Source organism: Metopolophium dirhodum, chromosome 3, assembly GCF_019925205.1.
Source record: "Metopolophium dirhodum isolate CAU chromosome 3, ASM1992520v1, whole genome shotgun sequence".
Classification (NCBI taxonomy): domain Eukaryota; kingdom Metazoa; phylum Arthropoda; class Insecta; order Hemiptera; family Aphididae; genus Metopolophium; species Metopolophium dirhodum.
Window position 1 is genome coordinate 13060644 of NC_083562.1, and position 27196 is coordinate 13087839.

Sequence of the window (27196 nt, forward strand, 5' to 3'; positions counted from 1 at the left end):
TTTAATAAAATATAAAATCACACATTCAAACACATAATATTATTATAATATAAAAATATATCTTAAGAATTTCGAGGGACTAATATTTTTCAGGCGTTGTATTATTTAGTTGGTATTGTAATAATAATTTCGAATGCCTCTTTAATATTTATTTTTATTTTGTTTATTAAAATTACCATTAAATATAGGTGTTGTATAATTATTAGTATTTGTCGACTAGAACAAAATATTGAAATAAATGACAGCAAAAAATAATTTAACACTTCCAGTTTTCTTATGTAATTGTGATAACAGATAGATAAAATTTTTTATTTTTTATATAAGTAAAAAGCTTTTGATTAGAAATGTTTGGCTATTTAAGACTGTGTGAAACAAATATTATATTTATAATCATATTTATGGCAATGATAAACTAGCACATGTGAAAAGTACGTCGTGTAAATATTTTAATACGGAATAGGTTAGAATTGAAGTTAATTATGTATAATGTATGTAAAGGTTGTAAAAAAAGGTTAATACAAAAAGCATTTAAATAGCTATTTTCAATTATTAAAATCGTAACTATCAATTTATCCAAGAATGTATAGAATTTTTTTTTAACTTATTGTCCTGTCTCGTTAATCGATCTGTCACGGTAAGTTTAAATATAACGGAATTTTGCTGATTATAACCACAAATTCTACAGATAAATGTGGCTTTCAAAACTTCATTATAACATTAAGCTGGAAAATTATTTTGAGATAAATCGCTAAATTTGGGATTCAAAAATGTGGTTGTGAGGAGTTCAAAAGTTTGAAATGTAGTGTTTAGTAATTTCAACACGTTTCAACACCGTTGTTGAACTCTTCGCGAGACAAGTCGCGTCCAGCTGCAGTAGTAGCTAAGAGGACCTTACCATCGCCGCTAACAAATGAATCCATTCAAGAAAAACACAATTATAATTTCTCAAAGGATGTGCATAGGCACACATTTTAGATTTAACAAAATAATCCACGCACGTGCATAACCTTAACAAACCGTGGTTGTGTCGTACGTGCTCAAAACCGTACTCGGACCGGGGAAATGTTCAAAAGGGCCACCTGTGGGGTTGTTAACGAAATAAATGTGAAATTGAAAGTAGAGAGGAATTGCCAATAGGACAGAAACTAGCAAGACCCAGACCACGTAAACACTGCTGATACAATACCCAGCCGACTGCAGGTATCTAATATGTGATCAAAGGACAATACTCAACGGGTATCTAATATATTATAATTGTTTTGAATATTTTTAATGTGCATTTTTGTTATCTGATAATATCGCAATATTGTTCCTTAGTGGTGTCGTTTCAGTATTAACTATGGTAGGACAAATATTGTTCTAATATAAAAGTCCCAAAAAATTAATTTAACTATATATAGGTATTCACGAAGCCGATCGCTTTGCTCGCTAAGTTAATTAATTCGTTCATGATAAGTACCTTTGTACCTATGTCCTATGTATAACTATTTACTTTTACATAATAATGCATTGTGTATCTACTGCGAACAAATTTTAAATTACTATTTTTAGATATACTTTAATGAAAAAAGTTTCTTGCATAAACAAAAACAAAAATGGCAGGTCTGCTTAGCATAAAAAGTAATTTCATATCAGCTGATAATAGATCATTTATCCATAAATAAATACACTAAACCCTCCTGAAGTAATATCCAATACCATCGGTGATCCTGATGTTGATATTGATTAGTCCGTGTCGATTATGGTCTGCTTTGTATAAAAAAGTATATTTATTAAATATTTTGTTGTATTGTACAAATACATGGATATTTTATGTTATTTTGGAATTAAAACACAAATATAACTATGCATAATCAATAGCATAAGTACTATGCAATCGGCTTCATTTACTATTATACTTTTTTTTTTGTTTGACTGTTTTGCATACATTTGATTTATATGTATATTGTATGGATAACGTTATTTTATGAACTTTGAGATCCGTAAACAATTATTATTGATCTACGCGTTACCTACTCGATAGAAACAAATGAAAATATGGTTATACCTATACATCACACCTATGTCTGTATTGTCGTGACCCATTTAATAATTGTATAGAGATGGCTCGAAATAGTGCAAATCGGAAACTTTGAATCAACGTAAAATATTGATAACCTCCAATTATCTATATTATTCAGCACGACGATTCGTGAGCGCGCGTAAGTAGCCATCACAGCTAATAAGTACTTAATTTCAGTCGTTCCTATAGTTACTATATTATATGAGGAATATTATGCATTAATGATTCGATAAACCTGTGATGGTGGTGTCAGTGGTTTCGGCGGCGGTAGCGGTGGTGGTGGCAGTGGTGGTGGTGATTGTAGGGTGGTTTTTTGTTGACGCCGAGAGGCTGAGAAGTAACATGCATCTAAGATTTACTTGAGGATACCTAATACCTATACCCTTGACAGGATTAATTTTTCATCAGGTCATTGATTTATCATAAACAATCACTAATGAATAAAATATTATACCGGCACACTCTATCCGTTGCTCAACATTACTGTAAGGGTTCTATAATAACCTGTAGGGTTCTAAGCGACGCTTCTATATTTTGTGAGGGCACTTTAGGTAAATTACTATATAGTATACGAATATTTGTGTGAAAATGGTGGCAAATATAGGTAGGTAAGTATAGCTGATAAAATTTGAATTTCCAGCTTGAGGCATCGATGGATGTAAAAGAATTAATAAAAAATCGGTAGCAATAACACAGTACAGAGATTAACATTTAAAAAATTAAGTTATTAATAAAAATATCGACCATTCGTTGTATAGTCTCGTTGTGTTTTCATTATAAAACGTACGAATATGTGTGAATAAATATCAATGTTACATTTTTTTTTTGTTTTAATTAATAGTATATAAACTAGTAATTAAACTAGAAAAAAAGTATTTAAATATAGATATTATATTGAATGCAAAGACTCTTTCGGATGGCACCTATATTATTAGGTAAACTTCATCAAAAAAGGTTTCTAAGTTCTGTGAATAAATATTGACTTTACAACGATATATCTATATATTTTTTTAAATATTTTTCTGTGAACATTTTTTCGTGCAGGATAAAACGCTCAAAGAGCAATTCTTCTCAAAGCAACTTTATGAATCTGGATATATAGTCTAAATTATAGTACCTACCTGTCCTACCTACTACCTACTTTGAAGAGGTTATTTTTCTATTTTATCTGTTGTAGTTCTCTTAATGTAAAGAATATAATATATACTAAATGTATAATTTTTAAAAAGATTTAAGGAAACTACAAAATATCTACAAGCGTGGGCTTAATAAATAGCTCCGCTGAGAATAGTTTTTTTCTTAATTTTCCTTGAGGAATCTAGTTCAATTTATTTTTCATTATACAATTTGTATTTGGATTTAGTGTATAAGCATAATATCAAACAAACAATAACTGTGTAAGTATAAATATTATTTAAAATTGAATTATCAGACAGTCAAAGTTATGTCATTATAATTAAAGTATAATTAAAAACATTATTTACAATACATAAAATTATAAATGTAAATTCAAATCGAATAGTAATATAATTGAATTTCAAATGAAAACAAATGAAACCATCATTATATTATAATATGATTTATATTGATATTAAATTGAATTATATTTAATTTCAATATGTGCCAATGAAACCTAAACCATAATTAATTAATGTTGACAAAAGATTTTCTTATTTGACCCACAATTGTTAGAAACATATTATATTACAGCAATAATGAACCACATTTTCCAATTTTTGTGATGAAACTGTTTGCATAATATGAAATATAAAAATGCATAATATACAAAATAAACTATTTACTGTGGTGGTGTGATTATAAATTTAAATAATACCACTGTTTCTAGAATTCTAGATCAACCAGACCGTTATCACGCAGATTTCAAAGACTGAATAAATCATAAAAATAAACCGCAAACTCGTTAATTTTTTTTTAATTTCAAAACGTGACGTACGATATATTTTTGTTTTATCAAAATGTGTATCAAAATAAATATCTTAGATTAGCGAAGTGATATGAAGAAATATAAAGACACATAGCATTTAAATTGTTATCGTTTCTTCGTTGGACAGTGGCATAATGTAATATAATCGAATGTTGTCATGGTTAAAGGGTTATGTGTGGTGGAGTGGAGTGGAGGTGGGAGATGAAAATTAATTTCATTATACCAAAAAGCTCTACAGCGGTCCTACATGACCCAAGATCATCGATATACGGCCATAGACATTATCCAGTTTTTATGGCCTAGAGTGACTGTACCTGCTCTTTCGCGGCACAATCGATAATAAGAAATAACTAGCAATAATTAATAATTAATGGTGTTTATAGGGAACCGTTTCTCTCCGACGATTGTAAGAGATAGTCCGGGCAGCCCGGTTTTATTATTGCTACGATTAAAATAAATATTTATAATATGTCCGGGTGGAGGGCATTAATTTTGGGTATCGCTGGACCTAAACGACTCAAAAGTTTAAGTTGTTTTCAATTATTTTTCATAACAAGATACTTTTTTGTCTAACTTGTGAGTTAAATTGTTCATGACAATATGCGATTACTAATCAGTTAATTAATTTCATAGTCATGTTAAGTTAATATTTTTACGAATATATACCAGACACATATACCATAGATAAAATGTATATAATAATATAATGTATTTAATTTTGTAAAAATTATTGTTTTTTTTAGAAACATAACTTACGATTGGATAGTGGTAATATAAGTCTCAATAATACATAATCAATGGTATCATAATATAATATAATGTTCTATTATGCAGTATTGCGAACAGTAAAATATATTAAACTGTAGACTTTCGTAATGTCAAATGCATTATTCCTGGATTTAAATAGGGATTAAAATAACGTAGCTAGGTACTAGGTATATAAGATATAACTATACAAGTATACAACTATATAAATGATTTCCATAGATAATTACATTCTCACCCATACAAATTTAAAATTGCACAACAACAGCAGCACTACCAGATAACACAGCTCGGCGTATAAAGAGAGACGTCGGTGCCATGATCTCTTACAAATTACTTAACTAATCAAAAATTATTCTTTATCATTTTAGTTAATAAGCTTCTCTCTTTCTGTTCTTTTTTCGCGAATTAGTCGTATATTATGTATTATGTTTACTATATACATTTCTATTTTTGTGTATAGTATTATATGCTTTTATCGAATTGGTTTGTAATGATTACTGATTTGGAATATTCAGTTTTAAAAAAAATGTAATTATTCATTTTAAACCAAATTAATTGTTGATTATATTTTTCATGTATAACTTGTAAATTGAACACTGCACTACCGAGTTAAAAATAATAAAACCAACTTTTAAGTTTAAACTTAACTTTTATGTTCTATTATGTTAACGAGTTAAAAAATATGTTTTTTCCAGGCTTTGGGCAACTGACGGGGTCGATTCCAACCTAAAAACGATAAAATTGTTTTCCCAATCATGTTTTAAATACATATAGGTACATTGTTACATTGCATACATACATAATATATTATATAGTACGTATAAATAAAAACAAAAGTAGCACAGCTAAAATTCCGAACATTAGTGTGGGTAAGTTCTGAATGGTTGATATCTGCAAGCGCCCATACCGTCTCATCATTATTTCGGCTAACGATTTTTTTCACCCTATGATTGGCGAAAAGTTTATTCGATTAATTCACCTTCTTCGTTCCAGTCTTACTTTTTGTTGAGGGAAGAGTGAGAAGATGGTTGATAAATAATGAATTACATGTATACGAACACTGCTATATATAGCACACTATACTATAGTCACAAAATTCCCCACAGAGAGCTGAGTCCATACCGAGTTTGTACATATTTTGTGATGTGATCAGGAATGTAATCATTATAGTTTCTATTTAAGTAAAATATTTTTCTTATCATGTCACTGTGACGATAAATCGTAATTAGTATTTTGGTGCACAGACGATATATGGTCAATAATAACTACGTATATACACAGTTTTTTAAAAGAATTTCATAAAAATAAAAAAATTCTCATCAGTGTTTTATGCTTGTGGTTTGCTCTGTTTCGTGCAAAAGCCAGTGTTATACTCAGGGCAGTAATTGAAATAAATTTTGTATTATCTAATTTGCATTTAAAATACTTTGTGACCCAGTATTTTGTTTACAAGATTTACATAGGTATATTTTTGCTATTTGAAATACATTTTGCAAATACAAAATAATTTTTTTTATTACTTGAATATTACTAAAAACGAATAATAAAATAAATTGTATCAATGTTATTCTATTTGTCTGAAGACTGCAGGTTAGCAAATAATCAATTTTAAAATAGAAAAATTAATATTTGTTACGTAGGTAATGATAGTTTCATGTGAACCATATGAGGTAAGAAAATGTTTAGCAAATATAACACAAGATTAGGCCCATCAGCTCTGGTAGAGCGGTCATTTAAATTTTCTGGATTAATCCCATTTTTTTTTTTTCAAAGGAAAACAATTTAAAATTATTTATTTCAATTATATTTGAATATTATTTCAACAACATTTTTAATATATATATATATTGGTAAAAAAATTTTATATACGTATTTTGCATTTCTTAATTCAAACACCCAGTAACCATGTATTTTGTATTTCAAAACTAAAATACCTCAAGTGATGTACTATACCATCCCTGAACTTGTATTATAATTTGAAATTTGTATTTTAAGAATAATCGTTCCGACATTGTATTTAGAAAACGGCCATCACATTTTAAAGAATTGCAAGAAATTTCAAAAAATTGATATTATGATTTATTATTTTTCAAGCACCTAGGTATAGGTAATTTTAACCAATCCAATATGACTATTATATGAGTTAAATCTTGAAATCTATTGTTACCCATAAAATGTATCATATATACAAATACAGTGTACCATAATGTATAAAACAAACTCAATAATGTTCCTATTTAAATAATTGCTATCAAAGAAAAGAATGTCCGTCAAGATTTTTCAAAATTCTTATGGTCATAGTATATAATCATAATTGCAGCATTATACAATCATTTATCTTAATTATTTCTGTGACATGATCTATAACCTTAAATATAATTAGGTAATTAAAAGGGTTACAGCTTCAAAAATAATTAATTGATTGTCATTTGAGCAACGAGTAAAAAAAAGTATAAACGAATATAATTTCAGACGGTAATACCTAATAATAACTTACTTTATATCAAGTGATTAATAATCATGAATCAAACATAATGCGATAATATCATTAATACTTAATAATATACTCATGTGGCATTACATCACGATTATTTTGCTATTATGTATGTCATTGTTTGCATACACTGTATTATAGGTATATAATATTTGTATAGGTATTTTTAATTCACGAGGATTTCGTCGGTGTGGGTCGTTCGGGGCAGGTGCTTGGGCGAGGGTGACTCTATAGCGGCGCAATATGGATAGCTGAGCTGTGTAGAAAACACTGTATTATGTATAATATTATATTATAAAACGATGTTTACACGTGACGTGCACCGGCTCCGGACTACGACGGTTGAACGAAAACGCGATACAACGAGATTAGTTTTACTATATATATATATAAATGATGAGGACGGGTCGTGGAGTAGAGAATTCGATTAATCCCGTCATATACACACGCACACACGCACACACACACACACACACACACACAGATATAAGTATATGTATGTACATTGTACAGCTATATTTAGTGTAGAAGTAATATGTTTTGTGTGAGGGAGCGCGGGCGGACATCGGACTTAATTGGTTCCGATCAATTGGATAGGCGCAGTAGGAATACGCACGTGCACATTATGTATGTATATTTTATTTGATATATTATTATAAACCTCTCGTCGCGCCGGACGATTTAATAAAAAATCCCCGTCATCGTATACGGAAAGCTGTGTTGATATACGTCGTATATAATGTATATATTGTATATATATGGACGAGATTTTGTGTAGATCTATCACGACGCTGACCTTATAATAACAATATGTAACTTTATATTTTTTGTCACTCCGTTTCATAATATATAATATATACGACCGTAGTTAAATATCATACAGTAGTTTCCTACTGACGTGGACATTTAAATCTATTAAGTCATTGATCATTTTGCTCATTATATTATCATTACTGTTTATTCCGCTTATCTTAAGCAGGTATAGGTACATTCATCTTTCAAAATAACAATTATTAGTCTATTATAATGTATATAATATGTACAATAATATACACAATACAATTATATATGATAGCTATAGTTTAACGTTAGTTTCGATAATTTGGAATTAACCCAATAATACTGTAATATCCCAGACAGCATTTTGTAATAATAACGTTATACTAATATTATTCGTTATTACAATGTTATAATAATATTATTAATCAAAAAATTGCTGTCTGGGATACATACTATGTAGGTATACTAATTTTCAGTTTTTCATACATAGATACATTAGTGTAATTTATCACATAGTTTTAAAGTGTAGACGGTTCGTATAATATTATCTGTTTTTTTAATATCCGATTTTAATTAAAATTTAATATTACTTAACCCTTTTTAAATCCCGTTACAGTTAGATGATAATGAAAAAAAAAGCTGAAAATTAAAAACGAAATTCTTTTAAATTAATTTACGACTAAACAAAAACATATTTAATATATTCATAATTACAAATGTTTATCTATTCTAATTTTTTTTAAACAATGTATCCAAAAGTCGAGAACATTGGTTTCTGTTTTTGTTTCTTTTTTTTTTTTTATAGTACATTATCCTACCCTAGTTTTGAGAACATTTAATAATACTATAATATTGTATGTTGAACGGCGTATCGTGTAGGCAATATAGGTACATTTTTATATTTAACAATTAATATTGATTTGACTTCATTATTTTCCATAATACGCCGATGTAGTTTTACTCAACATTTTTATTATTATAATTATTTAGTCAAACAGTTGTTTTAATTTTATTATAATTTTTTTAAATTTTAAGACCTAGAAATGTATAGTATTACGTAAACATATTTTAATATACTATCATAACTATAGCACGAAAACTTGCACATAATGTTCTAATTTATCACTATATTATATTGTTTTAGAAAAAAGTTCGAATAAATTATCACGAACAAAATTGATTTTTTGGAAGTTTTAAGGACAACTTCTCGACATTATTAAGAAAAACAGTACGATTAAGTAACTTTCAGTTAAGCCAACGAATTCAGCCTAAGTTTTAAAATAAATTATTTCTTTAAAATGATAATAGTATTGAAAAGTCATGTATCACACGGTTACAGGTATTACAATTTAGATTTTAATTCAATAGTAAATACTAATTTTATAGGATTATAATATAATATATAATATTACCGAAGTTATATCTTAAAAATAATATAATAAAAATTTTACATAAATGACACGACGACGATTAATGATACGGTTTATCATATTACATTATATTATAATAAGCACATCAGTGTATCACTTCTTGGTACTTTTTTGTTGGCTCGAGATAACCCATATCGTATAGACGTGATAGATATAATGAAACTTACACAATATGACTGTTGTGGTTATACTTTTTATTTTTTGTTATTCGTAAACGCACTAACGTAATTCAATTTTAATGAAATCTTCGGGTTTATTTTTCTTTATTCGGCATTTTATGAAGTTAATTATATTATATTTTATAGACAATACAATTACGTGCGTTTGTTTTTTACAAGCTGAGCGCTTCAGGGAACGCGATACGATTTAAATGCCGTTTGGTGCATAAAAAATGAATTGTAGATTAATGGTCGTGACTTGAGAGCATTTTATTGTCGAGAGGAAAATTAATAATCGTCAACAAGTATCGCGAAGAATAACTTCATCCTTTTCCGCGTTTAACCTTTTGGGAGTATTAAACAAAATATATTTTATACTTCAATAAACAGCAAAACAAATTCCTTCTACTATAATATTATCTCGTTGTTATTATTATATGCAGTGTTCTGGGACTAAAATTCAATATTTAATATTAAATATGTACAAAAACGATAAGGTGTGTAAGCCGAATTTTGTACCTAATGTAAATATATATTATGATGTGTGTATAAATATTATATACCTATATACATAGAATGCCATAATATATTTAAAGATGCGTATTATGCGCGTATATATACACATAGGTATTAAATATATTTTTGTTTTTAATACCACTTATATAGTGTAATAAGTATATTATATTGTATTATATTTTTTGTATTGTACTATATAAAAATAAATGATATTCATATACATCACCAAAATATTATCTGAAGGTACATTAAAAATAAATAGTTTCTAGAAAAACATAATATTATAATATGCTTATATTATTATATAAATACATAATATTATTACCTAGTATTTAGTATATAATATAATACATAATAACTACTGTTAATGAAAATGATCTAGATAATGGTAAAATGCATTTACCGTGAATACGAATAGAGTATTATCAAGTACATTATAATATATTATTATTACGTATTATTATATACATGATACATGCATTTTATTAAATTTGAAAACTAAACAATTTAACGTTCTTTATGGTTATTGCATTTTTCTTGGAAATATATTTCTGTATATTATATTTACATATACAGGGTGTAACAGGAAGACCTGAAAAATTAAATAACTTTGGTTTCAATCAATATTATTTTATTTTTTGAATAATTTATTAACTTGTGTGACACGTAAAATATACATTTTTTTTATTTTTTAATACTGAAAATATCCAATTCGTAAATCTGATTTTTAGGAAAATATTGATTGTAAAAACGTTTAAGTCGAGTGGTTTAATTTTTATGATTTTTAAAATAGCAAATATTTATACGGTGAGACTTGTTAATTTAAAAATTATAACTTTTTAAAAAATTATTTAGATTTTAACAACTAGGTACCTATTTAAGAATTCTCATAGAATATTTAAAAAAATTTTGAACTTTTTGAATTTGAATATGTTTTTTACAACTGAGTCAACTTTACTTAATAAAAATAATAAAATTTAAAAACATTGTGAAAAAAAACTATATTACTTAAATAAATAGTTTTACAGTCAAGATTTTTCTAAAAATCAGATTTACAAAATGGCTGTACTGAATTTTTTAAAAAAGATGTATATCAGATTATAATTATTTTAATTTTTAGTGTTTCAAAATAAGAAATTGTATACTATACTTGTAGTTCAAGCATCTGTAAAATATATATAAAAAATATATTGATTAGAACAAAAGTTATTTAATTTTTCAGGTGTTACGCTCTGTATAGTATCACGATGATATATATTTTTCCTTTTTTTTGGTACACGTTATAATGTACGGACACTTGTGATTAGTTAATGAACATTATAACATTATAACTCTTATAAACTTTTATCGTAAAAAACGACGCTAAAATTAATTTAATTTTAATAGAAATTAGAAACATGTGGCTCAATGTTTAAAACGTAATTTTTTTGATAAATATTCGTTAATTAATTTAAAGCATATAAAAACACTGTTACATTCCATCAGTTATGTATTGTCAAAAACATAGAATGTTATTATTTTAGCTTTATAATGTGCTTTAAGTAATAAGGGCGTAAATAATATCAGATGGACATGCTTTTAATAAAGATATTGAATAAAAAGCCAATGATTCTAGACAAATATTTATAAAGTATTTCAGGACATTCGGCATTAAATATAATATTATAACTGCGGAACGTTAATTTAACATTGAAAGAATATAACGATGCAGCCAATGCATATTTAAAATTATTTTTATTTAATTTTCAGACCATCTAAACAACTAGCAATTATTATTGTTCCCACAATTCCACTTAACGGTGAACTGAGAAGTGTTGAAAGCTATACCATATAGATACTGAATATTATGTATATTTTCATACTCATTGGCCGAGTGATGAATGTTGAAAACATGGAAATAGAAAGGTTTTCTCCAAAATCCGTTTCGTACCGTTAAATATCATTACGCGACCACGGAATTCCGACGCGACGTGGATACGACCTATCCAATTTCGCATTGAAACTACCCTGCTACAGCCGGAACATAACTCGTTAAAGGGCAAAGCATTGATTTCCACCGCGTTACATTTACACCGAAACGGAAATGGAATTTTTGAAGTATCTCGATGACCACTGTGGACATTCCTACACATTCGAACGGCTGACGTTGCATGTATAATTCGTTTGGGTTTTTGAGGGAAAAAAGACATTACAAAACGTGTACCTACGTACCTACATTATAATGACACTGTAAATGGCTTAGGTTGAGAGATTTCCGTTTTAAGGCTGGACTTGTTTAATCGTTATTTTATTTCGATCGTTTTTCCTTGGACCAGTTTATGATAATAATATATTATGAAATTACATAATCATTACCATACACTTTTAGAGGTCACAACAAAAAATAAAAACAAACATTTCCCTATATAGAAATACGATAGGTACAATTTGTTGATTTTTTACACATTTTAATGATATACCGTGAAAGACTAAACATTACACTACCAAAACGATTGCGTTATTATTTCTTACGCATAAATTGCGACTTGGTGTTTGTTTTTCTTGAACTAACTCCAAACTCTATTATGAACGCAATTTAAAGAGTAAACCCTACATTCGAGAGATGTCTAAAGTTCTTTGAACGTCGAAAGCGCAAATTATGTACAGCGCAATAGCCAGTTTAAAAGAAAATCTTAGTTTACTTATAAACTCGTTTATTGTCATAAACGATTGTTTGTCGCTTGAAACGTGATAAAATTAACCATACTTGAGGCAAGTCATTTTTTTTGGTCGACGTTTCTGGATTTAGGGATCCTCCCCATCTTTCACTAGTAAATCGTCAATTTCCATGTTATTAGAGGATGCACTCAAAATTACCACGGCTCGAGGAATTCTTAAGATTTTTTAGTATATTATACTTTGACGCAAAATAATCACTTTGACAGACCATAGGTACGTTGACTCTTGTACTGTCGTTTTACCGATTTATGTCAATACAAACCATATAATTAACTGGTTTAAAAGCACCGAATGTTTGTGACAGTATGGCTGACAAAGAGTAATCACTCATAACTCAATGATATCGTGAAACGCTAAGAAACAAAGCCAGTAGATGATATACACACTAACTTGTAAAACTATATTTTGATATTACTTACTCCACGTAAATACATATAATAGGCCACTAATAACGTATTTATTAGGAATTGATGACATGTCCTTGGTGAGACTTTGGTACCCATATTTGACACTAATTACTGTATTCAAATTACTGATGTAACTTATATCATTCAAGTGATGGACCATGAAGAGTTTTTATGTACCTGAGAGCGTATACATAAGAACAGGGCCATTGATAGGGGCGTCGTATCGGCTGCTTATCCAATTTTTTTTTATATTTATTATCAAATTTTGCTATACTAAAAAGAGATAATATTATGACAAGCCTCAAAGACCATGGAAAACAAAACTTATTTGTATCTTCTTTGAGCAAATAGAACAAATTTTAATTAAATTAATTTTCTGAAAAGTCGTTAACACGCAAACATCTCGGTTGCCACAGTCTGACACAGTTTATTTTAAGAATTATCTTGGAAATGTATTTTTTGATATAGGAGTACATTAAAATATACGATATAAGATGAAATTGTACATATTGTATAGGTGTAATTTGTTTTAATTTTTCTTTATGGTACGAAACCATGACCACCTGCCATAAAAATGAAGGAAAGAATTTCGTTTTGGTCACTTAAATGTAGCGCGTGAATCTACCTATATCGATCTTTCCGATCGTAAGAAATCAAAATGTTTGCTGAGCTGCTGGTATAAACATTCAAAAATTGTTCTGACATATATTACAGTCGACGGATTTCATAATACTTACTACAATAATTCTTTTATTAACGTTGCACGTACGTGAAAAATGTGTTGATTATAATAACATATTATACACAATTCGTAAGAAAACTGAATAGAATGTTTTTATTTTTCAGAAGAAAATGGAATCAACCATACAACTAAATAAATTCAAGTTATAATATAATATTTTATCGTTTATCAGTGTAATAACATCAGCGAAAACATATTGTAGGACATAAGGATATTCACATTGAAGTCCTACATGGCTCTTTTAAAAATGTATCTACATTCTACATGATTATCTACATATTTATATTTATATTTATTTGAAACATTATTATGTGTACATGTATACATATATTATATATGTACACACGTGTATGTATATATATACATACGTGTTTTCAGTATCTCTTTGTATTTATAACACAAATAATATTACTGTATATAGTCACTGAACTGAATATATAAAAACTGTATTCAGTTCAGTGTATAGGTATAGTTTACAATTTATTGTTGAAAATTAAACGTTGATATATTTCTGAAAATTATTTTTCATACAATTTTTTTATGCAAGGTGACTTACATTTTTTTTTTTAAATTTTCGATCGGAACTTATTTTTCAGTCGTAGGGTTATTAACACCTTTTTATACACCATGGACTCAAGCACTGAATAGTGGCCACTATAATTGTCTATACATCTAATATGTATACAAGACATGACAATATCACCCACAAATACGTTCATTATGTACCTACCGACTACCAATATAGGTATACTTGAGAATACCTTATCCACTCTTTACACTGAATGGACTATTTAATTCAAATCGGTTTTCGTGGTCTCTCACAAGTCACATCATCGGTATATCCTTTGGATTTCTCGACGTCGAGTTCGGTATACGCATGATGGTATAATGCATTATGTTTCTGGAAATCTCATAGAGTTTCCGTTTTCATGTGGTTGTTGGGAACACACATTTGGGAGTGATCGGGTAGGATATTATTATATATTAATATTGAAAATTCTTTTCTCTTTACGAAACGCATGCGCTATATTCTATTGGATATCATTTGGAAATTTAAACTATTTATAAGTACAATATTATACATATTATGTATTCAAATGATACTGTATAACCGAGAAGAACGCCCAAAACGTTTCCTTTTAGTCGGTTGGTATAATATCTTAAATATTAAGAGACCATGTATTGAATATTAACTTTTGGCATATCCCACGAGAATTTAATATTATGTTTAATTATTACTGTATGTTGGAATAACGGAATTTTTCTTTTTTTTTTATAATTAGTTTGGCTGCAGGTAATAAATTATAATATAAAAGATTTATTAAGATGACAAATTAAAAATATCGATGATTTCATAATTTTATACTTATTTTATTGAATTTGGGTACGCAAATATTTTTATTTCAATTTAAAATATTGGGGTTCACTTCTTGGTAAAGAATAATAATTATTGAAAACAATCAGATAAATATATAAATTCGTGTTACATAATTTAATGAAAATAAAATAATACGAAACATATTGACAATAATTAAAAAAAAATCGACATTTTACATTTTTACATTAGTTATTTAAAATAATAATACAATAAGTTCATTTTTAATTGAGTTTTTGTTTTATTAATTTAACAATTAATAACAATTACATACAATAGAGGAAAACTCGATTAATCTAAAATATCGTTATTATGCATGAAACCGTCGGAGTTATTACAAATTATTAGTAAACACTCGCGGGACTTGTCGTAAATTTTACGTAAAAATGGATTTCGGGCACGTGACAAAAATAATGTGCACCTTTTTTTTTTATAAAAGTAGTATAATACCTACTTTGTCTGATAATTTATACAAGCGTGTGTTTTATTCGTGAATTTAATAATTATTTCGAAACGTGAACTACATAACGACACGTCTTTTTGCGCGTGACTCAAAAGCTGCAACGGCGCAATATAAACATATAGGCATTATATAGGTACTTAATGCATACTATCGCTCTATAAATAATTTGTTTATATATATATTTACTGGTAAAAGCAACTCGAGTGCGTAAGTATACTATCATTATTATAGAAAGGGCCTACGGGTGGTGGAAAAACGACTATTATTCTCACGTAGGAAACGCAATTTAAATTTTTGACACCGACGCGGAGGCGTTTCACCCCAAGTCGTCGTTAAATCGCTCACAACGATGATTCCCATGAATATGTGACCTAGGGCTGTCGGTTTTTTATTTGAGTGTAAAAAAATATGAAGAAAAATAATAAAACGTCATTTTTTTTAGTATACGTAGTCAGTCATGGGATCGGTCACCGTGTAGGTAAAACTACCCTGTCAAATATGCCCATTGTTATTACATGTATAATCAGGCATGTTGTCGACATGCTTATAAAATATAATATTATGGTTCAATATACAATGACGTCCAAATCACAAACTGTGAGTACCATTCTAAATCAAAGTACAAATAAATAAGTTTGCTTTTACAATTTTTTGGTGAAAACATTTTTCTGAAAAAGTTGGCATTTGATTGTTCAACATTATTTTAACTCAAAATCCCCAATGTCTTGATATTTTCTTCGAATATTTCTATTATAAACAATGTAAAAAGTTACTTATTTTTACCGGAATGTTTGGTAGAAAATTCCAAGTTTTTGATTTTTTCTTATGTATTACTATCGGAAATATTTAGTTATTAGATGTTTATCTAAGCTCCTAGTCCTTAGCACCTCCCTCACTAGGAAATTTTGAAAAAAAAAATTCAGTGACCTTTTGTATAATGTTCGTACCTATTTCGTTCAATAATTCAATGAGGAAGTGTTGAGGACACGACACTGTATATCTTATTGTTTTACCTCGCTTTCGACTATCAAAATTAAACAATTTACTTATTGTGAACTATAATATATTTGATTATTATGATATGGATACTTTAGGTAGCTGAACATTTTGGTTCGATAAACCTTTTGTTCTTGGACTATAATATAATATATTCAGACTATTTTGATGTGAACATTTACAATTGGAGTTATATCTGCATAGCGTCGATAGGTCGTTGACAGCTTTCACGGCGTTGTTTTAGTCAAGTTATGATACGAAAGGACATAACTATACCAATAAATGAAATTATTATTACTAAATACTATTGTTATAATTATTATAATTATTGTTGTGTCGAACGTTCGTTGACTGCCGTGACCACTCACGCGTTTTGGACTTTAATATATGTATTCAATCGCATTCGTGCGGTAACGATCGTCTTAGGTGTGGTCGTATACGATTTTCAACACCGTCGTGCAGCATCCTCTATATTAGTTTCAAACATATAAGTTGTTATACAAAAATAATAATTACAATATTTCAAAAATCAGCCGAATTTGTTGTTCCCGCCAATCGCCAATAAATTGCCGGTTACGCATTACTATAATAAATAGTAATATATGAAAATATTGTAGCGTGTAATCGGAAAGTTTTGAAACACAAACAAACGCTGTACGATAGTTATAGTTGAGCCCAACGATTCGAAATTATATTGTCATTATCACGTGTAAAATTAATCAGTCTACACATTACACTGTACAGTTTAAACTTGCAAGTACGTTCAATATCGCGTTTTACGTTGTGTAAGATACAAATTCTCCGAGCACACTGTATATAATAATATCAAATATGTATTAATATAATAATACTGCGAATATATAATGTTTAGCTGAAGAATGTCATCGTTGCGATTTGTGCCTTGAAGGTTTCCATCAATATTATAGGACCCGGACTTTTGTGCCTAAAGGTAACCATTGCAAATTTAATATGCATTAGTTTGTTTATATTTTTATTTATGCCTCTATAACCTATAGAAAATAAAAAAAATGTCATAAAAATGAACTTAAAAAAATTACAACCCTCAAAATTAAAAAAATAATCCTACATTTTATTGAACATGTCTTGAGAATTTATACAATAGTTCAAGAGCTCAAGAGTTTAAATAATAATAGTTAATAAAAAACGGAGGACTCGGAAAGACGGTTACGTTAACTGTACACCACAAGTTATTAGTAGTTATTATCATCGATACAGATTAGACAAATTTTAAATTTATGATATCCTATAGTTTAAAAAGTCCATGTTGTTGTTATATTATATTTTTTGTATTATCGACTACGAATATTATGTTGAATTGTAAAATTTGACATTATATGGAGTAATTGGAACAAAATAAGCTCAAGAATTTGTTTGTCAAACAGCGATTAGCGATTAAAAATGTTTTAAAATACCAACAAGAAAATGCACGATATTATTGAAACGAATTTTCAAAGCGAAATATTGTCAAAGACATAAAAACAAAATATCATCATCCATGCCCAAAGTCAATATAAAAATTAATCACACGGGTTAGTGATATTGTACTGATGGTTATAAAATATTGGTTGTCGTCGAATGTAGTCACTCGTCAACTAGCAGCGCGCTACGAATGATATATTTTTATCCTAAAATTTCCCGAAACATTTTTTTTGTGGGTTGTGTTTTCTTTTCCTTACAAATGTATTGCAGTCAAGATTCTAGGAAAAAATAAGTACGAATGAGTGCTTACATACACTTGTGCGAGAGCATTGAAATACAATATTACAGAAATGTATTTTGATTAAATAACCCGGAGCTATTATTTTGGCTATTATAAATAATGTTGACATAACGTCAACCTCAACGGCCATCGAGTCACCGTGGCTTAGATATTAAACACAAACACACATATATATAAAGGGTGGAAAATATAAAATGGTTTCTCGTAATATTATAGTATTATTAACTATAGTATATATATTCCTACTCATTATAGTATATACCTAGTTGTTATTAATGATAGGTTTTTACTATTTTTTTTAACTTGACGAGTTTTGTCGATAAGTAAAAATGAATATCGGCGAATTAAATGAATGTTAAATATTACAATTTAAAATGATCATAATAAACTCGCATAAAATTAAAATATAATAATGAATTTACCAATAAATGTTCTCAACTTTAAACACGAGCAAATAGTTCTAATACTAGTTCTAATATGAAAGCTAAACAATAAATCAACTCAAAATTGTTCTGTTTGAACGCGCATTAGTCATGGTGTGCATTTGTAAGATTGAGACAACACATGCGGGAGTGATGCACTGTTATGCGATAAGAATTCATCAGGGATTTAAATTTGTTACTTTGATTTGACAAGATGATGAAAAAGTCTACTTTGGATCAACAATATCGCATTTTTTTTTTTTCAAATTCTTTTAAAAACAAAAGTAGAGCATTACAATTTTCGAGTTTCTTCTTGTTTACAGTTGATTTTCTTAGAATTTAGTGGAACAATATCAAAAACTTGGGAAAGTCGATCAAGTAGATATAAAGACATTGTTATCGTTTAACTTCATAAATTGGTTGGTTGGAAATGAGTTTTTCTATCATGTCCGGAACGAGCTAAAATTTCTGTCACGATGGTTTCCAAACGCATATAGACATAATTATTATGATATTATACTTGTCGCTCTTTCTATACTTCACCACTTTTAGTCCCCATAAAAAATAGTTATCAAGAAAATAATACAATATTTAAACCCGTGTATAAAAACCTTAAAATAAACTAAAATATAAGAAGATTTTACCAAGTGATTTTAGACCTATCTTTAAAATTATTCAAAATAGTTTCGAATAAAAAAAGTATTATAATATTTTATTCAAATACTCTACAAAACTCATCTTTTGGTAGAAAAATATAACAGACAGGACGATTACACGGCCATGTTGGTGTTCGGTTAACGAGAAAATGTATTGTTTTTTTTACCAGACAGTATTTTGATATTACCTACATAATATTATACTATTTTATCAAAAACTCGTAAATGACAAAACGTTCTCGGTGTCGTATTTGATTATATTCGTAAACCTAATACATATATGACATCTACCCCGGATCTGTTCAATATTATATTATTCTTTATTGTAATATATAATATTGTGTTTCTCCTCTAACTTTCCTACTCAGATAAATTTCCTAAGAAAATATATTATTATTATTTTTTTTGAATAAATGAATAGACACTATCTTGTCAGAAAAAATGTTCAACCATATTATAAATATCGGGTGTCTTCAATTACAATATGATGTTTTCATAAAGAAATTACTGCAATATCTTCCACACTATTAGACATAATTTATATTATAGTTTTTAGTTAATCATGCATATTAGAGTGCATTACTATCTGGAATATTTACGGTAAACATAATAATAAATTGATCGCTTTTTTTACGATTGTGGTTTGAACAGTAAAATATGGTGTGCATCATATGCCATAGTATATGAAACTCTTCACCCGAATTGTATGTACTCAGCATTTAGTTCTGAAACGTTGAAACGAAGTTATAATTTATTACAATATAAATTAAACACTACGATTGTTCTAATATTAACATATTTTTAATGCTCTAGACGGCGAGCAGTGTGTTGCGTGTACAAATTTATTTGGCATATAAGCCGTATTATATACATTTTATAATAACATACTTTTATATGCAAATAATAACGAAGCAAGTTTCGTTATAACTATTTTACCGTTTGACTTGTACGATGGAAAACTAGAGAATTCATCCCCGTGCAGCACTTTCTCTAAAAACATGTTTCAGTCTAAAATTTTTACCCGAGTACGCTTTTTCTGCGAAGCACGAGCGGAATACTAATGTGAACTTTCTACGTTACTCAGAGTATAACATTAACTTTATGGATGGAGTTCATTTATTTAAAATCGACAATTTTCACATTTATAAAAACAAACGTAAATAATGCACCATTTCGCTTTTGATGTAAATGAAAAATAAAAAAAAAAACGAAAATACCATAGTGTCGCGTGTAAATCAATATACAATATTTTTTTTCTCAGATGTCTTAAAACGTCTATCATACGATAGCTGGTACATTTAAATATTTTATATGAACGAATTTCACTCGGGGGTAGTACGCAATTTAAGTTTTGTAAATATTTATCGCCCCAATTTATAGTGACACCGACAGCAATGGCGCAACCGATTTCCAAAACCGCAGCCGATGAAATCGTATTTTCAGAGTAGATCTCGCACCGTTTATTCGAGTCTCTATTTCACGTACAATACATATAGTAATATGACGTATCTGTTTGGACGTGTAAACGTGTACATAATGTCTACTTTAAATCTATCCAATGTATACTACTCCTGCCTGTAAATAACATTATTATTGCGAGAAAATCAATACGTCTAACGTATCGAGTACACTCAAACGTCTTTATTTTCCCAATTGGACACCAATACGTCTCGTACACCGAACTTTAACGAATCTGTGTAGGGGTATCGATAAGGGTGTGTGTGTGTGTGCTGTAAGGGGTGGGGGGGGAGGGAATTGTCAACACCAACACGATTTCGGCGTCATTGATAAATATCCACTCACACATTGGCTCTGAAATAATAATGTACTGAGCTCATTCAAAACTAATCTGTGTTTGCAGTGAATTAGACAGTCATTGAACTGCATAGTAGGTAGTATACCATAGTAGTAAAAAAATATTTTATAAACGCCTTTAGCCTTTTTGTAATCTGTTTATGTCACTGTAATGGATGAGTTAAATTTTAGTTCAATGATAAATTATTATGTGCGAATACGATGGAAAAATATTCTGCGCTGAGACCGTCTAACTTTTTATTAAGCATGGTTACAAAACAATTATTTTAATAGTAACATTACAATTTTAACAAATTTTCCTATTATTTTTTTTTCATGATTACTGTAAAAAGTAAGTACAGACAAATATAAAATTATTATGATGACATTTTAAAATATTTGTAATTCGATAGAAATTTGATTTGTGTACCTATTTGTTTAAAAATACTAGTAGATGCATCTATAGATCGGCGAGGTATTATATTTTTACTGCATATTGTAAATTAATGATTTTTCTGTCGATTAGTGGAATATAATATATTATAATAATGAACAAGCTAATAACCTAGTAGTTGATGCTGTACCATGAATAAAAAAATAAAAAAATAATGAAAAAAATGTGGATAAGTTGATGTCGCTCTGCTGTACAGTAGGTTACGAGTAAGTCACTGTAATGGATGGTGTTACATTTGAATTCAATAATATAATATCATTGTATAAGAAAAACGATTCTGAGCGAAAACGGTCAGTCGGCCTATGATATTACCAAGTATATTTGATGATATTATTGTGAATAAAGTAATTTATATATAACCTATTTACGTGGAGCCTTGTTTTCAATTTTCAATCCTTAGCTATAAAAGTTGAACATTTTATAAATTTTTAACTAAAAAATAATTATTAAATTATAAATTTGAGAAAATTTGTCAAAATTTGAACTTTAAATGCTTATAAAAAAAATTGTGCCTATGTATTTTTATCATTTTCAAGTGCTATGAGAACGATATATCAGGAGACTTATGTTAAATTCACGCTTTTCTACCCAACAAATAAATTTTATTGATATTTATAGAAAAAAAAACTAAAAAATATGGAAACTGAAAATGTCCGTAAACAGCTCAAAATAAGTCAAAATATTTGGAAAATGTTATGGTGTATAGAAAATGTAATATAAACATTCAGTCAAAATTTCATGTACCTACGGTCATTTGTTTTAGAGTTGCACCAAAAACCAAAATCGATTTTCTCAAAAACAGATTTTGCGTAAAAATTCCCATTTTTCCTTAATTCTTCTTTTGTTTTTCACGGCGCTTTTGAAAACTACTGAGAAATATTTACTTTTGATCCCCCAAAGTACCAACTAGATTCACATTCCTATCAGAAAAGTTACTGTTGAAGAAAATCCAAGCACTTTTACTGTCCTAAAAGGTGACGACAGACACACAAAAAAAAAAAACATTTTTAGCTTGAAACGTTTCATCTATAGGACGCACAAAAAAAAATAATAAATTAAAATCTTACTCTAACTTTATGATATTAAAAAAAATCCAATAATATAGGTACGTTAAATTATTATAAGTATAGATAGCTATAATATTTAAATTTAATTTTGTTATTTTTTTTTTTTTTTTGAAATCAGACTTTTTATAAAATATGTTACTCTGTGCCGAGACTATAATTCTAAATAAACGATAACACATTGTCCTCTGATCGTTTAGTTAGACATTTTTATTATAACACGGCGCAATGTATAGGTAATATAGTATAGGTACATAGAAATATAGTTTAGTCTTTATTAATAGTATTATGTTAATAAATCTCTCAATTATGTATATAAAAAAGATTGAAATAATTCAGTTTTTATTTTATGAATAGACTACTTGTATAGCAAAAAAAAAATTATTTTAAAATAATAAACGCGAGATAAATAATTTAATTTAGCCTGGTACAAATAACAGTTAGCTGAAGGTGGTGGTTGGCAAGCGGTACGAGCAGGGACCACAATCCCCTAATAATATTATAATATAATTTAATAACTTTTTTTTTTTTTTATTGGGTAACCCGCGGCAACATAGGTCATTGGGTGTGGGGAGGGCACTGTAGGTTTTTTATATTGGGTAGGTTGATACACGTGTGTTGTGTTTGGCAGAATTTCTAATGGGGCACCCGTAGGTTTCTGCCGTGCCCCGGGGTGGGGGGATGGCGGCACTTGTTCTCCGGACACCGTGACTTGCACGGAGAAAAATGCCGCCCAGTGGTCGAGGATCGAACTCGGACCGGCTGTGCCGAATCTGTCGCGTTGACCGCTCGGCCACCTTGCCCCCTTTAATAACTTTTTAATATTCATTTTATACGTTTTACGTTATAAATTTGTTTAGATATAAATTTGAAAATAGCATATTATTATGTGTGTATTTATTATTTATACATGCATACCTAATTAATATTCAATTTATAAGAGTGCCTTGATCTACTGATGCGTAATATTATAATAAGACAATAATTATTAACATAATATCATATTTTATTTCAGTGACATTGGAACATCAGTGAAAATAGTTTACAATAAAATATATACTATTGCTGTGAGCGTTCAGAAATGTTATCCTGGTGTTTAAAACAAGTTTTCGTTTTATAAAAAATTTTACACCACATTATCATCAGTTGTAATGAAGGATATATCTTGAAGCTGAAAGTGTTTGGGGGACGTCGTAGGGCGGCGTGCAGGAGGACGCGCTGCAATAAGTGTGATAAATAGATGTGGCCGTAGGTATATACCTCGCATATTTCTGACTTATAAACGACGTTAATATCGAAACGTCACATCCCACTTTTCTTCCCGTCTCCCGCGCGTGACGACGATGAATACCGGTAGGGACTACAACGTCGTTTGTCGGATACAAATGTCGGAGCCATCGCTAAGATCATTTGCAACCGGGCGAGGATCGACGGCATTAGGTTTTGGCGGTCAGGAGTGTTGGAGGGGAGAGGGGAGCAAACAAAGGCCATGCCAAAATAGAGACAATAACTCTCGGGTAGCGCGAGAGGACTGAAAAGTCACCTAGTCAATTAAAGGGCAGCAGACGACAGGGAAAGTTAGGAGGGTGAGTGACTATGGTTAAGCGAGAAGGGACGAGACGATGCCGATGAGGTTTTCGGATGTGCTTAAGTAGGTGTGTGTCGTGTGTATATGCAAACACACGTTTAATCGATAAGGGGTAACTAAGCACGTGTACACACACACACATACAAACACACCTCACATACTCATATGTACACAAACAAAGTCTTCCGGCAATGCGAGCACCGTAGACGTGACCTCGTTTGAAAAGTACGTGGTAGACTTAGTGTGGTGAAATTTTAAGTGGAGGAAAAATGGGTGATTTTCAGTGATGATATGGTCCAATGGAAATTCAGTTGGAATATAAAAACTACAATACAACGTTCTTAAAATCAAAAAATGATTTTTATTTTCTCCATTATGAAGTTCTTTTAATATTTCACAATGTTGTTGACTCATAAACTATTTCGTAATAATATCATACTGGCTATGTCTTGCCAATTTCATGGGAGATTTTAATAATAATTATAATATGAATAAACCAAACAATATTAACAAAGAAAATTAACTTCTGTAATTATTAATTAATAAGTTCTAACTTAAAAAAATGTGAGTAAGTACAACAAACGTTACATTTTTATTTTCTCTAAAGTTTTACATATTATTATGTCTATAGTGTAAACTACTCGTGTATAGTATGACGGATTATATAACACGTTAGTATTGTCAATTTTTAATGTTTTTTTCTCCATAGTACTGAAACACATCATTTTTTAATTGATCGTATATTTATTCTAAAAAAAAAAAATTGCCACTAACTGAAGGTTAGTGTGAATGTGCTTAAGGAACTAATTGTTATGTAATATGTTTGTATGAGCCAGCAAATGAGACACCCTCGACGCAGCTTATACATTTTATTTGAATTTTTACATATTTTTTTTTCTCTAAAAATCGTAAATAGAAATATCTTACTACAATTTCATTTCTATTTGCACTCGACCGCGCTTAAACAGATACTTCAGATTTGTTGTTACAATTGCGTGTATTTTTCAATTTGTTCCGGACCATGAGTTTATATCACTAGTTGAGACGAGTTGCACGCTGCACCTGTTGTTTCGAACGACGCCAAATCGTTGAACCACGATATAGGCATACAAGCAATTTAACTCTTTAGTAGACGTCAGCCAAAGGGAATGGATTATCGCTCATTTACGATGCAAAATAAAACCGACGCGGTGGTTTATCAACGAGTATGATGATGTGCGTCATATTTTAGTATTTTTTTTTTGTTTAGCTATTTAAAATTGTTTTTATTATTATTATTATTATTATTATTATCACTATGCACTTGCATAAGTTTTCTCACTGGCGCGGCGAGACCGGCAGGGTGTGACGTTGGTGAACCGTTGAAGGGGATATTGAAGCGGCGGTGGAGTGTGAGGGTGGGAATAGAATGGAGGGTGGAAATTATACGCAACGATGCCCACCGGATGCTGCGCACTGGTCCATGAATAAATCTCCAAGCCACAGGCCACCGCCGCCGAGCATGAAACAAAAGCCACGCGGGTTTTTCCGACGCTGTGGTGGATAAATTCTTTTATGTTCCTATAAAACCGTAATTATGACGACAGTGTTTTTGCATTTTAGAAGTTCACCCGGCTATATAAGGCGTGTAGAACACGGACGCTGTGGCCATTCAAAAGTGGATTTTCAAATTTTTACTGGTTTTACAATGTACACATATATAATAATATAGCACATGCACACAATATTTATGTAAGTACATATATACAGCGCGCGCTTGACATAAATGTGCAATGTAAACTCTGGACAATTAATGTCTAGTGTGTGGGAGTGGGTAACTAAAAGCCATCACGCTGTACTACATATTGCGAATGCCTCAGTCTGTATAGACACTGTTTAAATGTTCTTTAGAACATCATTATACCTATACAGTGTTCAGTTGAAATAGTTGAACAAATAGTGATCTACTAAAAGTCAAATGCGAATATCGGTCACAATGTTTACGTTGGGCTTATATTCCAGCAATTTAATTGTCTTACATTTCTTTTTTTTGTCTTACTTGCACACAACTGGTAGAATAATATTATTAGGAACTATGGCTAAGACTCTGAATAAAATAGTTGTTTCTCCTCTTGGGTAAATTGTTTTATCAATCTTGAGATATGTCAACTTGAGAGTAAACCACTGTTTTCCATATTTTTCCGACTTAATTTGTTGGCCATTCGGATTAATTAGATATGAATTTCTGATGCACAAATATGACTTACCACAAAAAAATGGGACGCCCAATACTACGTATATTATATCTAAAAATATACTTTTAATGTAAAAATATTATAACTGGGCACACATTGAATATTCCTGAACATGTCAAAAACGAAATAACCTGCAATCTCAGGCTCATTAGGTTTTAGAGGAATAAAATGTTTTAAGATCAAATAATATAACCCAATTTATTCGTCTGGACGTGTTCGTCATTATAATATTATATTATATAGGTATAAGTCCTGAATTATTTATTGTTTTATTTATTTATTTATAATTTTACGAGTCTGGCCCTTTTACAATATGAAATGTGGTATGTATGACTAAGTTGGTAGAAAATAACACTAGATAAAGAGATACATGTACAACACTAAAAAAA

The 27196-nt window shown here is 29.4% G+C and overlaps 1 protein-coding gene across 3 annotated transcripts in view; it reads left to right on the top strand.

Moving 5' to 3' along the window:
- The window catches only part of LOC132941836 (potassium voltage-gated channel protein Shaw-like), a 221284-nt gene that overhangs the window by 713 nt on the left and 193375 nt on the right, over nt 1–27196 (top strand). The window lies entirely within an intron of this gene.